Below are 20,064 nucleotides of genomic sequence, written 5' to 3' on the forward strand. Positions count from 1 at the left end.
AAGACTACCAACAAATTTTGCAGCATAATGTAAGGCCCAGTGTGAGAAAGCTGGGTCTCCCTCAGAGGTCATGGGTCTTCCAGCAGGACAATGACCCAAAACACACTTCAAAAAGCACTAGAAAATGGTTTGAGAGAAGGCACTGGAGACTTCTAAGGTGGCCAGCAATGAGTCCAGACCTGAATCCCATAGAACACCTGTGGAGAGATCTAAAAATGGCAGTTTGGAGAAGGCACCCTTCTAATATCAGGGACCTGGAGCAGTTTGCAAAAGAAGAATGGTCTAAAATTCCAGCAGAGCATTGTAAGAAACTCATTGATGGTTACCGGAAGCGGTTGGTCGCAGTTATTTTGGCTAAAGGTTGTGCAACCAAGTATTAGGCTGAGGGTGCCAATACTTTTGTCTGGCCTATTTTTGGAGTTTTGAGTGAAATGATCAATGTTTTGCTTTTTGCTTCATTCTCTTTTGTGTTTTTTCATTTAAGACAAATTAAATGAAGATAATAATACCAAAGAATTTGTGATTGCAATCATTTTCAGGAAGAAACTGAGTATTAACTGACAGAATTGCAGGGGTGTCAATACTTTTGGCCACAATTGTATATATATATATATATATATATATATATATATATATATATATATAGTGTGTGTGTGTGTGTAAAACAATAGGTACAGTACACTGTGCGCACCAATATACCATATTTTTTGGATTATAAGATGCACTTTTTTTCACTCAAATTTGTGGGGAAAATGGTGGTGCGTCTTCTAATCCAAAAGTAGATTATCGGCTGCGTTGCTTCTGTTGGAAGCTTCAAGGGGCAGCAGAAATGGGGCGCTGCTGCAGGTCTCAAGCTAGTGGGGGGGTTGGCATTGAGATCTCATCTCCTGATGCACCGCCTTCGGTAGCCATTTCCCCAAAGCCATCGCACCGCTAAACAACCCCTCCTACCAGCCTGGGGACCGCAGCATTGTCCCGCTCCTACCTCCACCGAACATCACCTCCTATCAGCCTGGGGCCTGCATCATTGCCAAACTTCTACCTCCGCCGAACACCACCTCCTATCAGCCTGAGGTCTGCAGCATCTCCTGCCGCAGCCGCCTTCCTGCAGCAGTGACTCTGCCAACTGGGACCCCAACCAGTTACACCATTTTATTTTAAAAAAAAATGTTCCTATTTATAATCTGGTGCGTTTTATAATACGCAAAATACGGGATATGCAAACACTGAAAACATGAAATCTAAATTGCATTACAGCCATATAGAGTATATTTATAAAATGTAGATACTTAATGATCAAATTGGTTAATTCTTGTATTAACACACTACTAAATTTGTAATGTTTGTTCATACAGTGTTATTTTTTTATCATCTTTGTTGTGTGAGATATTTTAATTTGTAAAACCAGAAAACTTTCTTTTCATATGTAGGATGGTGTTGACCTGGAAAGTGAAGATAACAATAGAAATACTCCATTGCGCCTAGCTAGGGCACGGAAATCAAAGCAAATCATTTCTTTTCTACAAAACTCTGTTATTCATTCAAAAAATCTACATGCAACTTTCAGCTGGAGGTGATTGATATTTTATATTACATCTTTCACTGTCCTACTGTTTCTGACAGTTGTTATAAATAGTTGCACACTTTAGGTAGTTGTCAGCCAAAAAATGAAAGTAAATTGTTGGAATTTTAAAAGTGAGAAAAAAAATTATTGGTAAACAATAAGATTATCTGGTTACTATGAAAATTTGTCAATGACTGTTCTCTGGATTTTCTGTTAACTTGCCATGCCAGTTAAAGGGAGTCTATCACACCCAAAATGAAACTAATTACAAATTGGTACGGGGGACCTAGCCCATATAAAAATCATACAAGCAGTGTACATTTTTAGTGGCAGAGAAATAAACCTTTATTTCATATACAAAAGTGGGTGCTTGGGTGCACCTGTTTCATGATCAAGGCGTCAGTATATCATTACAGCGAACCTGTCAGCAGTTTTGGCCGATATAAGATGCGGCCACCGCCTTTCAGGGCTTATCTACAGCATTCTATAATCCTGTAGATAAGCCCCCGGTCCGACCTGCAAGATAAGAAAAATAAGTTTTACTATTCTCACCCGGGGAGGGGGTGGTCTGGTGTGGTCCGGTCCGATGGGTGTTGCAGGTCTTGGTCTGGTGCCTCCCATCTTCTTGCGATGCCACCCTCCTGTTGCTTCATTGCTCCCCGGCATCGCGCTCCTGTGCAGGCATACTTCTCTGTCCAGTTGAGGGCAGAGTAAAGTACTGCAGTGCTGGGCCTCTCTAATAATACCAGTGAGCTGGGAAAGGTCAAAGATGAGCTAGTTGGACCTTTTTTGGGGTTGAAGATTGACATAAAATTAACTTCCAAACATACTGCTGTCTTTTAGAAGACACTTTCTTCAAGCAGTGGTACAAGAAAAACTCTGAAAGCATCTTTCAAGAAAACCATTTTTATGCTAGACAGTGCTCCATCGCATGCATTGAAGTACTCCACTTCTTGGCTAGGTAGTAAAGACCTTAAATATGAAAGAATATAGATTACAAATTGCCTAATAATTATATAGCCGTGTAGAGGTCTACCGAGGCTAGAGCCTCTTCAGTCAGAAAATGTTGCCAAGTGGGAGAGAGCAACAGTAGAAACCCTTACTACAGCATGTATGTACTCTAAAGCTGGGTAGACACAAAGTCTTCCACAACAAACAGAAAATGAACAGAAATATCCATTCATACATTTACAGATAATTAAGAGACTATATTTTATGTTTTAATCGATCTAGTTCATTACTTTAACATCATTCAGTCATGGAGATTGGCAGACAAATCCAAACTCATATCCAGTTAATTCTCTGGAAAAAAGACAGCGAAAATCCAACTGAATGATGATTATACATAACATTTAAGATGCAGAACCAATAAAAAAGAAACTTGACAAATGACTATATCTACAAGAGCACCCTTAGTATACTCCTTACACAAGCATATAACACAGGGACACAACCTGATTTTAGAATATTTATATGACAAGTCCCAAATTGTAGTAAAAAAGTTAAAAAAAAAAAAACACCTAATGGATTTCTCATCTTATTCTTGCATAACGGTTAGAACAGTCTTACTTCAGTTTTTCCAAAAGTTATTTATCTTACCAAGGATAACTTTGCAGAAAGTGCTGGACTGTAAGAAGCTTTAATTCACCCATTGAGTCCTACACTCCTCAGCACTAGAGCAGAATAGCACGTTCTCTGACTCCAAATTAAGAACATAAACTGAACTGCTCTCTCCAGATTTTGTTTCAGTTTGCTCATTGACAGGACTTTGACAGACGTCAGCATAGTTTCCTGTCCCATTTCCCATGCAAATATTTCATGGACAGACGATAGCAAACAAATTAACCCATGTTGAAGAGTATACACAGTGGGCCAGGTATATGGATACACCTAAATAAAATGGGAATGGTTGGTGATATCAACTTCCTGTTTGTGGCACTTTAGTATATGGGAGGGGGGAAACTTTTCAAGATGGGTGGTGACCATGGCGACCATTTTGAAGTCGGCCATTTTGGATCCAACATTATTTTTTCCAATGGGAAGAGGATCATGTGACACATCACACTTATCGAGAATTTCACAAGAAAAACAATGGTGTGCATGGTTTTAATGTAACTTTATTCTTTCATGAGTTATTTACAAGTTTCTCTTTGTTTACAGTCATTGACATGTTGCAGAGGTTAACACATGAGGAGCAAATAGAAATTGTGTTGTCTGGTGAACGCAGTACCCGGGCCATTGCAGCAGATTTCAATGCAAGACATCCTAAAACTGTCACCATTCCCATTTTATTTAGGTGTATCCATATATATGCCCCACCCAAAAAAGTTTGCCTCATCACTGAACATAATGTTCTGTGTAAACTGAGGGTCCTGTTCCAATTTTTGTTTTGCCCATTCTGCAAATTCAGGGTGCCGATCTGGGTCATCCTCATTGAGATGCTGCAGCAGCTGGATTTTGTAAGGGAGCCATTTGTGAGTAGCTAATATCTGCCTAAGAAATGGACAGATCAGCATGAGGCAGCAGACTTAACCATTGGACAGCAGACCAAGCCTAGGCATGAGGCAGCATGCCAAGTCTAGCTAGGAGGATGAGGCAGCTGGCTAAGGGTACCGTTACACCTAGCGATGCACCAGCGATCCCGACTAGCGATATGACGCGGTGAGGATCGCTGGTACATCGCTAGGTGGTCGCTAGTGAGCTGCCACTCAGGCAGATCTCACCAGCGACATAGCAGCGGTCGGCGGTCGCTACTTACCTGTCAGACGCGGCGATCCTGCGTCCTCCCGCCCAGCTCCACACGTCGCTCGTCGTCACAGCAGGAAGCGCCGCAGGAAGTGACCGACGAGGAATGGTCCAGCAGCTTCTCGCGCGATCAGCGATAACCAGTGGGGGAGCCGGTCGGAGGTAAGTATCACATGCAGCGATATCGCTAGCACGTCACAAAATCGGTGACTTTAAAGCGATATTGCTAGCGATATCGCAGTGTGTAACGGGGCTTAAGGCCTTACTCTGCTTGACTGATGGCTCACTGATTTGAGTACACAAGTACACAAGTAGGCAAAAGGTATAGGAAGAGAAAGACAGAGGCTAAGGAAAAGCTCCGTTCATGCACATTCAAGAGTAGTTCAACCTCACTTGCATATAGAGCAACGCGTGTTTTTTTTTGTTTCAAAGGAACAAATTATCTCATCTTTCAGAGAGCTATATGATCATATAAGGATGTTTTTTGAAGGCGTAGAGTTGATTATCATGACAGATCATCATGAAAGATTCCATTTAATAAAGATAATTTACTTTTCTTTGCAGTTCATGGCTTTGTGGTCGTCCAGGCAAATCAAAAGTCCCCATACTATTCTTTTATGGCAATCTATTCTTTTGGGGCTACCCTACATACATTTTTAAGGTAATGTTATTTGAACAGATGTGCCCTATTGTGTCAATATTGTGTTTTAACTCCTCATTAACATGTGATGTACAGTTACATAGCATCTACCCCAAAGTGGTATGAATAAAAATGTCATTTCAGGGCACAAAAAATAAACCCCATATCCTGAAAATTTAAAACGTTATGGGTCTCGGAAAAATGCTACACAAGCAAATTTTTTTATTTTTTTTTACAAATTTTTGAAATTTTGTCGCCACTCTTATTACCAGGAACAAGAGTTCTGTTTCGCAGTCGTCAAGAAGACCTTAATCAATTTTTCAACCATGTCGACAGTTTAACCTTTTGCAACGACGTCTTAGGGTTGTTTGGTGCTCTTGGATGCGAACATGACCCGAAGTGAACCTAGCAAAAAAGCCAAACAAAAACAAATGTGGGATTGCACTTTTTTTGCAATTTCACTGCACTTGGAATTTTTTTCCCGTTTTGTAGTACACGACATGGTAAAACCAATGGTGTCGTTCAAAAGTACAACTCGTCTCACAAAAAATAAGCCTTCAGACTTGACAGAAAAATAAAAAAGTTATGGCTCTTGAAAGAAGGGGAGCGAAAAATGAAAAATTGAAAAAAGCTCCGCTCATGAAGGGGTTAAAAACCTTACGTGATACAGACTTTTTTAGCACACATTTGTGTTCAGCATATCAAAATCTATAAGATACAATAACATTTCTCAGGGGACAAGAACTTCCCTGAAATTTGTTGCGCAGTGTAATTTTCTTATATCACTGCGTCTCGACATCAAAATGAAATATACGTACATTTTTGTTTTTTCCTTCTTCCATTATTTTTCCGTCCACAGAGATGTTTGGGGGCTCGTGTTTTGTACTTTTGAATGACACCATATATTTTACCATATACTGTACTGGAAAATGGAAAAGCAATTCCAAGTGCAGAGAAATTTATGCAATTCTGACATAGTTTTTGGGAAATTGCTTTAATGGTGTATATTTTATGGTAAAAATGACCTGGCAGTACGACTGGACTCATCAGTATGATTAAAGCAATACCAAAATTTTATTATTTTAGTGCTAAAAAAAAAATTTGAAAAAAGATTTTTTTTTTATTGTGTCGCTATTTTCCCAGACCCATAAAGTTTTCATTTTTTCTGTCAATAGAGCTATGTGAGGGCTTGTTTTTTGCTGGGAAAGACAAGGTTTTTATTGATACATGTTTATATTTTGATGTAAACATGACAAATTGTTAGCTTCTTACAGCTTTTTTTTGTGGTGTTGTGGCAACTATTTATATTATTGTTTTTATTACCTTTATTTGTAATGAGGGAAAAGGACTGTTATGTTTTTTTTCATATTTTTTAGAATTTTTTTTTTTTACCGTACTTTGTTAATCCAGTAACCTTAGGGGACTTGAACCTGTGATCGTCTATTCACTTGTACTATATACAGCAATATGACAGAATTGCTTGTATATACCAAAAAACAGGGTCTCCTTTCAGGCCCAGCCACAGGCTGGATTTCTAAGGAGCTCAATGTTAACAGACACAGAGGTCTTCGACAGACCTCATAGCAACCTACCGTATATGCTCGAGTATAAGTCGATCCGAGTATAAGTCGACCCCCCTAATTTTGCCTCAAAAACCTAGGAAAACTTATTGACTCGAGTATAAGTCTAGGGTGGGAATTGCCGAAGATACTGGTGAGTAATGGTGGCCCAAATGCCATAATGCTGCACAACAGGTATGCCCCCATAAATGCTGCACAGTGAGTAATGGTGGCCCAAATACCGTAATGCTGCACAACAGGTATGCCCCCATAAGTGCTGCACAGTGAGTAATGGTGGCCCAAATACCGTAATGCTGCACAACAGGTATGCCCCCATAAATGCTGCACAGTGAGTAATGGTGGCCCAAATACCGTAATGCTGCACAACAGGTATGCCCCCATAAATGCTGCACAGTGAGTAATGGTGGCCCAAATACCGTAATGCTGCACAACAGGTATGCCCCATAAATGCTGCACAGTGCATGATTTACTGGCCAAGTGATAGGATTACCGGTACCGGTAATCCTATCATGTTGCTGCTGCCCCTGCTGGAATTTAAAAAAAAAACCACTATATACTCACCTCCGTTGCTGACAGCTGCTCCTGAGCGTTACCGACTCTTCAGTGACTCAGGCAGAGGGCGCGGGCTATCCACGTCATCGCGCCCCCTGCACGTCACTACCGGAGGACGGGAGAGAGCGGCGCACAGCGACTTGTAACGCCGCCACCGCCGCCGGGACACTGACAGGCTGCAGGGGACCGCAGACACGTACCGGGGAACGCGGAGACGACGGGGACCAGGTAAGTTTGAACCGTGACCCGAATATAAGTCGAGGGGGGTCTTTTTCAGCCCAAAAAGGGGGCTGAAAAACTCGACTTATATTCGAGTATATACGGTATTTGCGTCCCATCATAGTTTCCCGGGGGCGCAAAGTATGGTGTGCACCAATGCCAGTGTGGAGTTAATGACTCTGTCTGAGATTGACAGTGGCATTTATCCGGTTAATATTCGCGGGCAGAGCTCTACTCCACCTGTGGCTTTTAGAGACAGGCTATGGCTGTGTGTCAGCCATTATTTGCCAGATATGGGACTGGGACACCCCTTGAGCCTGCTCCATACACCCGTTACTAACTTGCACTGTGCATGTAAGGCTGTGTGCACACGCTGCGGAATCTGCTGCGGATTGATCCGCGCAGATTTTCAAAATCCGCAGATGAATCTGCAGGTCAAAAGACCTGTGGATTATCCTGCGGTTTTACCATCTCCACAATGGACCAGATGGTAAACCGCTGCGGAATCCGCAGAAAGAATTGATATGTCAATTCTTTCTGCGGTTTAGAAACCACAGAAAATCCGCACGGAAAATTCCAAAGCATCTGCACTGCGGTTTCCATTTCCCATAGGGAATAACTGTACTGTACACTGCAGCAGAAACTGCTGCAGATCCGCAGGTCCAAATCCGCTGCGGAATCGCAGCAGAATCCGCAGCATGTACACACACCCTAACAGTGGTTGTTGGTAAGGGGTTTAAAGTAATCTGTCACCAGATTTTCGCTAAGCAATCTGAGCAATCTGAGAATAGCATGGTGTCAGGGCTGAGACTGATTACAGCAATGTATCACTTACTGCGCTGCTGTGTATTTTTTATATTATCACAATTTTTTATCTGGTGCAGATCTACCAGTTCTCTGAATGCTGATCTCTGTATAACCCCACCCCTATCACTGATTGGCAGATTTCTGTGTACACTGTGCATAAGCAAAAAGCTGCCAATCAGTAGTAGGGGCGTGGTTAGAATACCTGGCAGCTGGTTAAGTAATCCTCTAGTGATAATCTCCTGGTGATAAAACAATTATTTTATTAAAACTGCAGCAAGCAGCGCAGTAAATGAAACATCACTGGAATCAGGATTTCTGTCTTTACATTATGCTGTTTTCAGATTAGGCAGCAAAAACCTGGTGACAGATTTCAACAAATGTACCCTGATATAGTTGCAGTTGAGTTTTCTCCTAATTATGCAGCATATCCCTGTGTTTTTAGAGATGTATTTCAATATAATGCCGACTAAACACTTTCTTTTTCTCTGCCTGTGTACAGATTCTGCCCGTCTTATACAATGCCTTCTGGGAGTGGCATATCATGTTCTTATAATTAAACAAAACCGTTGGCACAACCCTGTGGTATTGGTGGTGCTCAAGTAGGATCCCAATCCGTGACTCGTGATATACAAAAACTTGGCACACACTAGTGGATTCTGATGCAGAAAAGTGATGGAATTTAATAAAGTACAGTACATACAAATAGACGTTTCGGTCTATGACCTTCATCAGTGTACTGTAGGCATGAAACAAAAAAATAAATAAATAAAAAAACAGCAATAAACATAGATACAAAGAAAGTATATACAAAAACTGGGTCGCTCGAACAGAATTGATCATAAGCATATGCAGAGACATCAAAAACATTAATGCACATATGTGTAAGGTGTATATGAAAAGGGAATAGTAGTGGAAACCAAGGTCTACTGAGTAAGAGAGAAACATACCGTGAGGCTGTACTGTGAGCTCAAAGATAACTGGGCATAATTCTAGAAATCCTATGGGAGAAGGGTATTATTATAGGACTTAAGGTACACTGAATGGTGGGAGTATTTAACATACCCAGATTACATACCGATAAATGAGGAGGCACAAGAGGCCGTTTCTCTGCAAAAAAAGGAATATATGGAGCTAATGAAAAGGGTCCCATATCAAAGTATAGATAAACTAAGTATCCATAAGGGCTTACCGTTGCTTATAAATGGTAAATGGACGTGGTATCCGCCACAAGTCAATGGCGCTAAGTGATTGGGGAGCATCAGGGTTTATATCCCTGAGAAAAGTGGAGGCTGAGTGAAGGAGCGCGGACCGGAAGTGCGCAACCGGAAGTGAGCCTGGCGTGCGTTCCACTAACATCATTGTGCGCTCCAGGCACTGAACTATGACAAGAAGGGGGCGTAGATAAGAGACGCCAGTGTGTGTGTATGAATACTAATGAGTAGGATGGATTGAGAGGAGATACAAGGTGATGACTAGGTTACCGTAGTAACTAGTGTTGAGCATTCCGATACCGCAAGTATCGGGTATCGGCCGATACTTGCTGTATCGGAATTCCGATACCGACTTCCGATATTTTTTCAATATCGGAATTCGGCATCGGAATCGGAAGTTCAGTTGATTGACGGCCTGACGTCATCATGATGCGCGGTGTGTGCGCATCATGATGCGCCGTCATTTCGGGCCTTCCGGGGGTCTCTGCCGGCCTGCCGGGGGGCTGTGCCGGCCTGCCGGGGGGCTGTGTGGACTGCCCGGGGTCTCTGCCGGCCTGCCGGGGGGCTGTGCCGGCCTGCCGGGGGGCTGTGCACCCTGTGGGGGTCTGTACCGGCCTGCCGGGGGGCTGTGCCGGCCTGCCGGGGGGCTGTGCACCCTGTGGGGGTCTGTACCGGCCTGCCGGGGGGCTGTGCCGGCCTGCCGGGGGGCTGTGCTGATGTCCGGGGGTCTGTGCAAGCATCGTCCGATGGGACTACAAGTCCCATCGGGCGATGCCTGCTACCATGACAGTGATTGACACATTAGCCAATGATGGGACAGTAGTAGTCCCATCATCCGGCTAATGTGTTAAATGTTAAAAAAAAAAAAAAAAATACTACATACATACTACATGCTACATACATACTACATATATACTACATACATACTACATACATGCTACATACATACTACATGCATGCTACATACATACTACATATATACTACATACATACTACATACATACTGCATGCTACATACATACTACATACATACTACATACATACTACATGCATGCTACATATATACTACATGCTACATACATACCACATGCATGCTACATATATACTACATGCATGCTACATACATACTACATATATACTACATGCATGCTACATACATACTACATGCTACATGCATGCTACATACATACTACATACATGCTACATATATACTACATACATACTACATATATACTACATGCATGCTACATATATACTACATGCATGCTACATATATACTACATGCATGCTACATATATACTACATACATGCTACATACATACTACATACATACTACATATATACTACATGCATGCTACATATATACTACATGCTACATACATACCACATACATACTACATACATGCTACATATATACTACATGCATGCTACATATATACTACATGCATGCTACATACATACTACATATATACTACATGCATGCTACATACATACTACATGCTACATGCATGCTACATACATACTACATACATACTACATGCTACATACATACCACATATATACTACATACATACAATACATTCATACAATACATACATAGACATACAGTACATATAACATAGAGTAACATACTTACCAATACTTGTCACATTGTTCCCCGAAGCCATTGTCTTTCCGGAATAAATATTAACATAACAAACCACAAAAATACTCACCCACGATCCGAAGCAGTCCACGAGTGTGTCCCACGACGATCTTGGGTAGAGAACTGCAGCATCAGATGATGCTGCCGTTCTCTACGGGCTGCAGGAATCCAATGACGGAAGGTAGGTATCCTTCCGCACTGTATTCCTCCGCCACTTAAAAAAAAAAAAGTCCCTAGTCTCACTTTATGCCATTGCTGCGTGGGAATTTCCCACACAGCAATGGCATAAAGTGAGACTAGGGACTTTTTTTTTTTAAGTGGCGGAGGAATACAGTGCGGAAGGATACCTACCTTCCGTCATTGGATTCCTGCAGCCCGTAGAGAACGGCAGCATCAGCTGATGCTGCAGTTCTCTACCCAAGATCGTCGTGGGACACACTCGTGGACTGCTTCGGATCGTGGGTGAGTATTTTTGTGGTTTGTTATGTTAATATTTATTCCGTAGACGACAATGGCTTCGGGGAACAATGTGACAAGTATTGGTAAGTATGTTACTCTATGTTATATGTACTGTATGTCTATGTATGTATTGTATGAATGTATTGTATGTATGTAGTATATATGTGGTATGTATGTAGCATGTAGTATGTATGTAGTATGTATGTAGCATGCATGTAGCATGTAGTATGTATGTAGCATGCATGTAGTATATATGTAGTATGTATGTAGCATGCATGTAGTATATATGTAGCATGTATGTAGTATGTATGTGGTATGTATGTAGCATGTAGTATATATGTAGCATGCATGTAGTATATATGTAGTATGTATGTAGCATGTATGTAGTATATATGTAGTATGTATGTAGTATATATGTAGCATGCATGTAGTATATATGTAGTATGTATGTAGTATATATGTAGCATGCATGTAGTATATATGTAGTATGTATGTAGTATATATGTAGCATGTATGTAGTATGTATGTAGCATGCATGTAGCATGTAGTATGTATGTAGCATGCATGTAGTATATATGTAGTATGTATGTAGCATGCATGTAGTATATATGTAGCATGCATGTAGTATGTATGTGGTATGTATGTAGTATGTATGTAGTATATATGTAGCATGTATGTAGTATGTATGTAGCATGCATGTAGCATGTAGTATGTATGTAGCATGCATGTAGTATATATGTAGTATGTATGTAGCATGCATGTAGTATATATGTAGCATGTATGTAGTATATATGTAGCATGTATGTAGTATGTATGTAGCATGCATGTAGCATGTAGTATGTATGTAGCATGCATGTAGTATATATGTAGTATGTATGTAGCATGCATGTAGTATATATGTAGCATGTATGTAGTATATATGTAGTATGTATGTAGTATATATGTAGCATGTATGTAGTATGTATGTAGCATGCATGTAGTATGTATGTAGCATGCATGTAGTATATATGTAGTATGTATGTAGCATGCATGTAGTATATATGTAGTATGTATGTTGCATGTAGTATGAATGTAGCATGTATGTAGTATGTAGTATGAATGTAGCATGTAATTTTTTTTTTTTTTCTTTACATTTAACACATTAACCGGATGATGGGACTACTACTGTCCCATCATTGGCTAATGTGTCAATCACTGTCATGGTAGCAGGCATCGCCCGATGGGACTTGTAGTCCCATCGGACGATGCCTGCACAGACCCCCGGAGCCTGCACAGACCACCGGCAGGCCGGCACAGCCCCCCGGCAGGCCGGCACAGCCCCCCGGAGCCTGCACAGACCACCGGCAGGCCGGCACAGACCACCGGAGCCTGCACAGACCCCCTGGCAGGCCGGCACAGCCCCCCGGCAGGCCGGCACAGCCCCCCGGCAGGCCGGCACAGCCCCCCGGAGCCTGCACAGACCACCGGCAGGCCGGCACAGACCACCGGAGCCTGCACAGACCCCCTGGCAGGCCGGCACAGCCCCCCGAAAGGCCCGTACAGACCCCAGAGAGGCTGTACAAGGGCAGGAAAGGGTTTTTCTTATTCCGATACCGGAAGTCCCATAGACTTGAATGGGACTTCCGGTATCGGAATCGGCGATACCGATACTTTTTTTAAAGATCGGCCGATACCATCCGATACGATACTTTGAAGTATCGGATGGTATCGCTCAACTCTAGTAGTAACCGCTAGAACGTAGTTACAGGAGGTGCCAGAGAATAATGTAGAGAAAGTACAGTGCTCTGGTGACGGTGATTTCAAGACAATTCACAATTGTTGGTTCTGAAATAGAGATGAAAACACATTAGTATACGGTATGCAAGTTTAAATACATAGTATGTTTATCATATAGACCATACCGCCTCGTATCCCAATAATAATATCATATGATAGCCCATAGATTAGTTCATAGATTGCAAAATGGTTATGATGGAATGATGGAAGAAAGGATTGTATATCATAGTCCTTATTTAACCCCTTCGGCGCCAGGGTACCTTCCCTTGCCTTCAATGCACACAGTGCAATAACATTCAGAAAGGACATACCTTTCATCATCCCCACACAGGCAGAAAATATGACATTAGAGAGTATTATACCTGTGATAGCTCTTTTGTGATATATATCATTAAATGCCCTTGTGGCTTACTATATGTGGGGGAAACTACACAGCATATAAGGGATCGGATATCCAAACATAAATCTACTATCAGATGTAAAAATATGCTCCTTCCGGTCCCTCATCATTTCATCACTGCTGGACACACTATTGCACAACTAAAGTTTCAAGTTATAGAACAAATTCATCCATCACGCAGGGGGGGCAACCGGATCAATATATTAAAAAGAAGAGAGGCCTACTGTATCCATGAGCTCAATACCCTGGCGCCGAAGGGGTTAAATAAGGACTATGATATACAATCCTTTCTTCCATCATAACCATTTTGCAATCTATGAACGCATTTTCCCACGCAGCAATGGCATAAAGTGAGACTAGGGACTTTTTTTTAAAGTGGTGGAGGAATACAGTGCGGAAGGATACCTACCTTCCGTCATTGTATTCCTGGAGCTGGTAGAGAACGGTAGCATCAGCTGATGCTGCTGTTCTCCACGCAAGATGGACGTGGGACCCTCGTGGACTTCTGCGGATCGGGGTAAGTATATTGGTGTTTTTTTATTTTGATATTTATTCCTCAAGGGGACAATGGCTTCGGGGATCAAAGTGACAAGTGACGGTGAGTATGTACTCTATGTTATATGTACTGTATGTCTATATGTATGTATTGTATGTAGTATATATGTATGTTGCATGCATGCAGTATATATGCAGTATATATGTAGTATGCATGTTGCATGCATGTGGTATATATGTAGTATGTATGTAGCATGTATGTAGTATGTAGCATGTATGTAGTATGTATGTTGCATGTATGTAGCATGTAGTGTGTATGTATGTAGCATGTATGTAGTATGTATGTTGCATGTATGTAGCATGCAGTGTGTATGTTGCATGTATGTAGCATGTAGTATATATGTAGTATGTATGTTACATGTAGTATATATAGTATATATGTAGTATGCATGTTGCATGTATGTAGTATATATGTAGTATGCATGTTGCATGCATGTAGTATATATGTTGTATGTATGTTGCATGCATGTAGTATATATGTATTATGTATGTAGTATGTATGTAGCATGTATGTAGTATGTATGTTGCATGTATGTAGCATGTAGTATATATGTAGTATGTATGTTACATGTAGTATATATAGTATATATGTAGTATGCATGTTGCATGCATGTAGTATATATGTTGTATGTATGTTGCATGCTTGTAGTATATATGTATTATGTATGTAGTGTGTATGTAGTATGTAGCATGTATGTAGCATGCATGTAGTATGTAGCATGTATGTAGTATGCATGTTGCATGTAGTATATATGTAGTATGTATGTTACATGTAGTATATATGTAGTATGCATGTTGTATGTATGTAGCATGTAAATTTATTTTTTTTTTTTTACATTCAACACATTAGCCGGATGATGGGACTACTACTGTCCCATCATTGGCTAATGTGTCAATCACTGTCATGGTAGCAGGCATCGCCCGATGGGACTTGTGGTCCCATCGGACGATGCCTGCACAGACCCCCGGTGCCTGCACAGCCCCCCGGCAGGTCGGCACAGACCACCGGAGCCTGCACAGCTCCCCGGCAGGCCAGCACAGCTCCCCGGCAGGCCGGCACAGACCCCCGGAGCCTGCACAGACCACCGGCAGGCCGGCACAGCCCCCCCGGCAGGCCGGCACAGACCCCCGGAGCCTGCACAGACCACCGGCAGGCCGGCACAGCCCCCCGGCAGGCCGGCACAGACCCCCGGAGCCTGCACAGACCACCGGCAGGCCGGCACAACCCCCGGCAGGCCTGCACAGACCACCGGAGCCTGCACAGACCACCGGCAGGCCTGCACAGACCACCGGAGCCTGCACAGACCCCCCGGCAGGCCGGCACAGCCCCCCGAAAGGCCCGTACAGACCCCAGAGAGGCTGTACAAGGCAAAAATAGGGTTTTTCTTATTCCGATACCGGAAGTCCCATAGACTTGAATGGGACTTCTGGTATCGGAATCGGCGATACCCGATATTTTTTTTAGATCGGCCGATACCATCCGATACGATACTTTTAAGTATCGGACGGTATCGCTCAACACTACTGACGGGAGAAGGTGGAGAAACTTTTTATTTTCTCATCAGTGAAAAACTAATGAAACTCTGACCAGACTGATGAAACTCACTACGTTTTTCTTGTACATCAAATAAACCGACTGAATGAGGTCTAACAGCTGCCAAAATGCCAAGACACCAAAATTGTTAAAAATCCTGCTCACAAAATCCGCCAAACATTGTGTGCATACTTGGCCTTCCTGTTTATTTTGGATTGGGGAGGAAATAGGCCAAACATTGTCTGACTTATCTTGTTCTACTGGACTCAGTGGCCCCATAGCAGCTGCCAAGTCCAACGATATGGACACCTCTGAACGTGATCCCAGGGCCCATGGACGATTCTCTTGTTCTCCATTTTTTATCCTGCAGGAATGTGACATTCAGTGTTAATAATCAACTGATGATTTTTAATAACGAATAATGTTTTCTTGTAGGCTATCAATTTTAATGACTGGAGAAATGGTAAAAACCCTCTAAGCCAACTGTGTCATACCTGTCATCTTGTGAAGCCTTTGCGTTCAAAGCACTGTCGCGTGACAAACCGCTGTGTGACTCATTTCGATCACTACTGTCCTTACGTCTACAATGATGTCGGTCAGCGCAATAGGTTTGGATATTCTTTCATTCACATTAAGCTGTGAGGTTTATAGTATGAAACGCAATAAATCTTCAACTTCCTTCATTGATTTCTCAGTCTGAGTAATGCTAATGCAGGAAGCGCTTATTTTACATTCCTGAGCTGGGTTTCCTTTAAGTTTTATGTAAGACCCCAGAGCACAAGAAAATAGGTTTGTCCTCTGTTTATCAGAAAATGATTTATAGTTCTGAGAAGTGTTTCAGGTAAATCCCAGATCTTACAAGCAATGCTAATACTTGTCATTAATCTGGAATATTCTCTTTACAGAACACATTTTGTTGGATTTCTGTTTACCATGTGCATCAACTGCGTCCTTGGTATCTACCTGTGTTGGAAATGGTTTCAAGTCGAAGGTCGGAGTCTATTAATTGGATTTGGTTTCCTATTCCTTTCCATCATTGGTTTTATTTCGGCCATGATGACTGGAATGTGTGTAAGTATTTGCCGGTTTCCTGATATTGTGGCAAATGTCTTTGAGTTATTATAGTAATTAAAACAATTAAAAAGAGGACTTTTAGGGGTGGAACTTATCAAGAAATTTTTATGCCCGTTTTGAGCATAGCCCATGGTAGTAAAGACCCTTTTACTCGAGCAATACTCGCCAAACAAGCTTTTACAGAAATGTTTATTCCCGATTATTTGCAATGGTAAACATGCCTACTGTTAGGCGATGGGTTCCTGTTGCTGCACAGCGGGAATCCCAAGCCTTGCATTCGGCAGTCTCCCATTCCTCTCCGGCCACAGAGGAGGCTGCTCAGCAGACTCATCGATCCCAGCGCTCTGCTCAGACCAGCTCTGTGGGTTTGGTTGCTGCTGTCACCTCTGGTCCAGCTATAGCAATGCATTCTGGTCAGCAGCGAGCTGCTCCAGGGACTAAGTCCTCCTTTCGGTCCACTGAGCATGCCCGTGGGACGATCTCATTGGAGATCGGAGATCACATGCTCAGGTCCTTCTCCAGCTTGGAATGGACCATCAGGAAGGTCCCGGAAGGACGCTGCTATAAAAGGTCCGCATGGCCGCTTGGCCATGTGCTAGTATAGACTGCATTACCAGACTATGAGGAGTGAGTGTTGTATGCATGTATGAATGTCTCTGGTAAATGACTCATTAAGAAACCCCTACCCTTGGTACGCATGTGTTGTGCAGCCTAGCCTGTTAAGCGCCCAGGCTTAGGTATAGGTAGAGGCAGAGTCTGAGACTGGCATCGGTGTCCACCGGTGGCTCTGCACGCCACGGTGCACGTGCTTGGCACTCCACCATAGTCAGCGTCTATAGTGGCGTCCGCAGGTGCGACACCGCGCGCTCAGAAGGTCTAGAGGGACTCTGACCCCGTGTCCTTGGGGCAGAGTTCTGTGACCGCATTCTGTGCGCTCAGTGGCCGAGCTGTGTGAGCTAAACCTGTGAGGTAACAGAGATCGCCCTGTTCACACTGGGTGACGTTAACCCACGTGTGACCTTTTGTATACTGCTTTATACTTCCGCCATTACTAAGCAGCAGTTTACCACCCTTGCACGGTGGACCCCGGGCTGTGAACAGACCTATTATTTTATTATTTGGTGTGTTCCACCAGCCCTAACATTATACTAGCGCCAGGGTCTAGCTAGTAATGGTGGACGAACAGCAACTACTGCAGCACATCCGGCAGCTGCAGGGCAGGTTGGCGGCTCTCGAGCGTTCAACCTCAGCAGCGGATGTTACTGCGGTCGCTGTCCAGGCAGCCGCGGAAGCTGTCTCCGGTGTCCCCACTATTATCCTTGCACCGATGTTATCCCGCCTCCCGCTGCCCCAGAAGTTCTCGGGCGATAGTGCCTCCTGCAGGGGCTTTGTGAGCCAGTGCGCTGTTCGGTTAGAGCTGCTGGCTGCGCGATTCCCCTCTAAGCTGGCTAAGGTGGGATTCATCATTTCCCTTTTGGCTGGCAGGGCTCTGGAGTGGGCCACTCCACTGGGGGAGCGTGGTGACCCCGTGATACAGAGAGCCTCTCAGTTCCTGTCTCTCTGAAGCAGACCACGGGTCACACACGGTACTGCGCTCCAGTTGTTGGCTCTGACACAGGGTTCATCCCCGGTCAACCAGTATGCCATCCATTTTCGGACGCTGGCTTCCAAGTTGGAATGGTCAGACAAGGCCCTTAAACCAATTTTTTGGAGGGGTTTGGCTGACCATGTTAAGGACTCCCTGGCCACTTGGGAGGTTCCCGTCACTCTGGAGGAGCTTATTACCATCTCCACCCGCATTAATCTCCACTTCTTAGAGCGAGGGTAGGAGCGCTCCCAGTCCAGACAGAGGTTTAGGTTGGCACCAACCTTCTCTAAACCTCTGGAACCACCCGATCGAGCGTCCGAGCCGTAGGTGGCTATGTAGGTGCCTCGGACAGGCTCTAAGTCCCGCTCTGCTCGAACCTCCACAGCCCGTTTCCATTGCCGACAGTCTGGTCACTTAGCCAATAGATGCCCACAGCGCTCAGAGAAACGCCCACGTCTAGTGGAAATAGGAGGAGGCCTACAAGACACCTCACCATTCTCCTTCAAGTTAACCTTCAAGGGGATGCTAGAGTTCAGTTCCTCCACTCTGGTGGTAGAGGTTTGCGTATATTCCAGAGCGGAGGGTAATTTTATGTCCTCAACCTTCACCCTTTGGCACGCAATCCCCTTGGTTATGCTACCTCAGCCTGTCACCATCAGAGTGGTGAAATGCTCGACGCTACCCTCGCAGATTACCCATCAGACTGCTCCACTATGTGTCACGCTCGTGTCTTGGCTGATTTGCGCGAGCCGGGGGGTTGTGGCCCCACTCTGCCACAGACCAGACTACCCTGGAAAGGGCATGACTAAGACATCTGCCTTGGTCTTCTCTGGAGCCTCCAATGGTGAGCTCAGGGTTGTGCGGCAGGCAGCTGCCAGGTGCCACTCCAGGGTGGTGTCTGACTGTGACTGCTGATCCCACTCGGGGACAGGACACTTGGTCAGGGGCCAGTGACAGGCAGGCAGGTGGGCACGGCAGGCACGGCTGAGATACAGGGCAGGCTGGTATGGCTGAGACACAGGGCAAGCAGGCACAGCTTGGAGACACAGGGCAAGCAGGAGCGGCTTGGCGACACAGGGCAAGCAGGCGCAGCTTGGAGACACAGGGCAAGCAGGCACGGCTTGGAGACACAGGGCAAGCAGGCACGGCTTGGAGACACAGGGCAAGCAGGCACGGCTTGGAGACACAGGGCAAGCAGGCACGGCTTGAGACACAGAGTAGGTAGGTGTAGTGTGCGAAGGAACAGGTAGGGTCCTGTTCACACAGTAGGAGCCGGTACTGGCCGGAAGGAAGGGAATATGGAGGAACAGGTAGGGTCCTGTTCAAATAGGAGGTGCAGGTACGGATAGGAGAGTGGAATATGACAAAAGCAGGAGTGCGAAGTAGGCGGAGCCGCAGGTGTGCAGAGTGGGCGGAGCCGCAGGAGTGTGGAGCAGGCGGAGCTGCAAGGGTGCGGAGAAGGCGGAGCTTGCAAGAGTGCAGAGCAGGCAGAGCTTGCAAGAGTGCAAAGTAGGCGAAGCTTGCAAGAGTGCAAAGTAGGCAGAGCTTGCAAGAGTACAGACAGGGAGGACACAGGGAAAGACACAGCAGGGAAAGGAACCACAGACAAGGAGACTGACAAACAGGTAGGACAGAGTTCAGACAGGGAAACGGTACGTGACAATGAACAGGGACCGAGGGATACAGGAACCAGGATACTCTGCCTCCTGAAGGGC

General features: G+C 44.1%; 1 pseudogene; it reads left to right on the forward strand.

Moving 5' to 3' along the window:
- The window catches only part of LOC141086081 (uncharacterized), a 76,703-nt pseudogene that overhangs the window by 45,083 nt on the left and 11,556 nt on the right, over positions 1 to 20,064 (forward strand).

Source organism: Dendrobates tinctorius, unplaced genomic scaffold, assembly GCF_039654945.1.
Source record: "Dendrobates tinctorius isolate UK_male_01 unplaced genomic scaffold, ASM3965494v1 ptg000030l, whole genome shotgun sequence".
Lineage (NCBI taxonomy): Eukaryota > Metazoa > Chordata > Amphibia > Anura > Dendrobatidae > Dendrobates > Dendrobates tinctorius.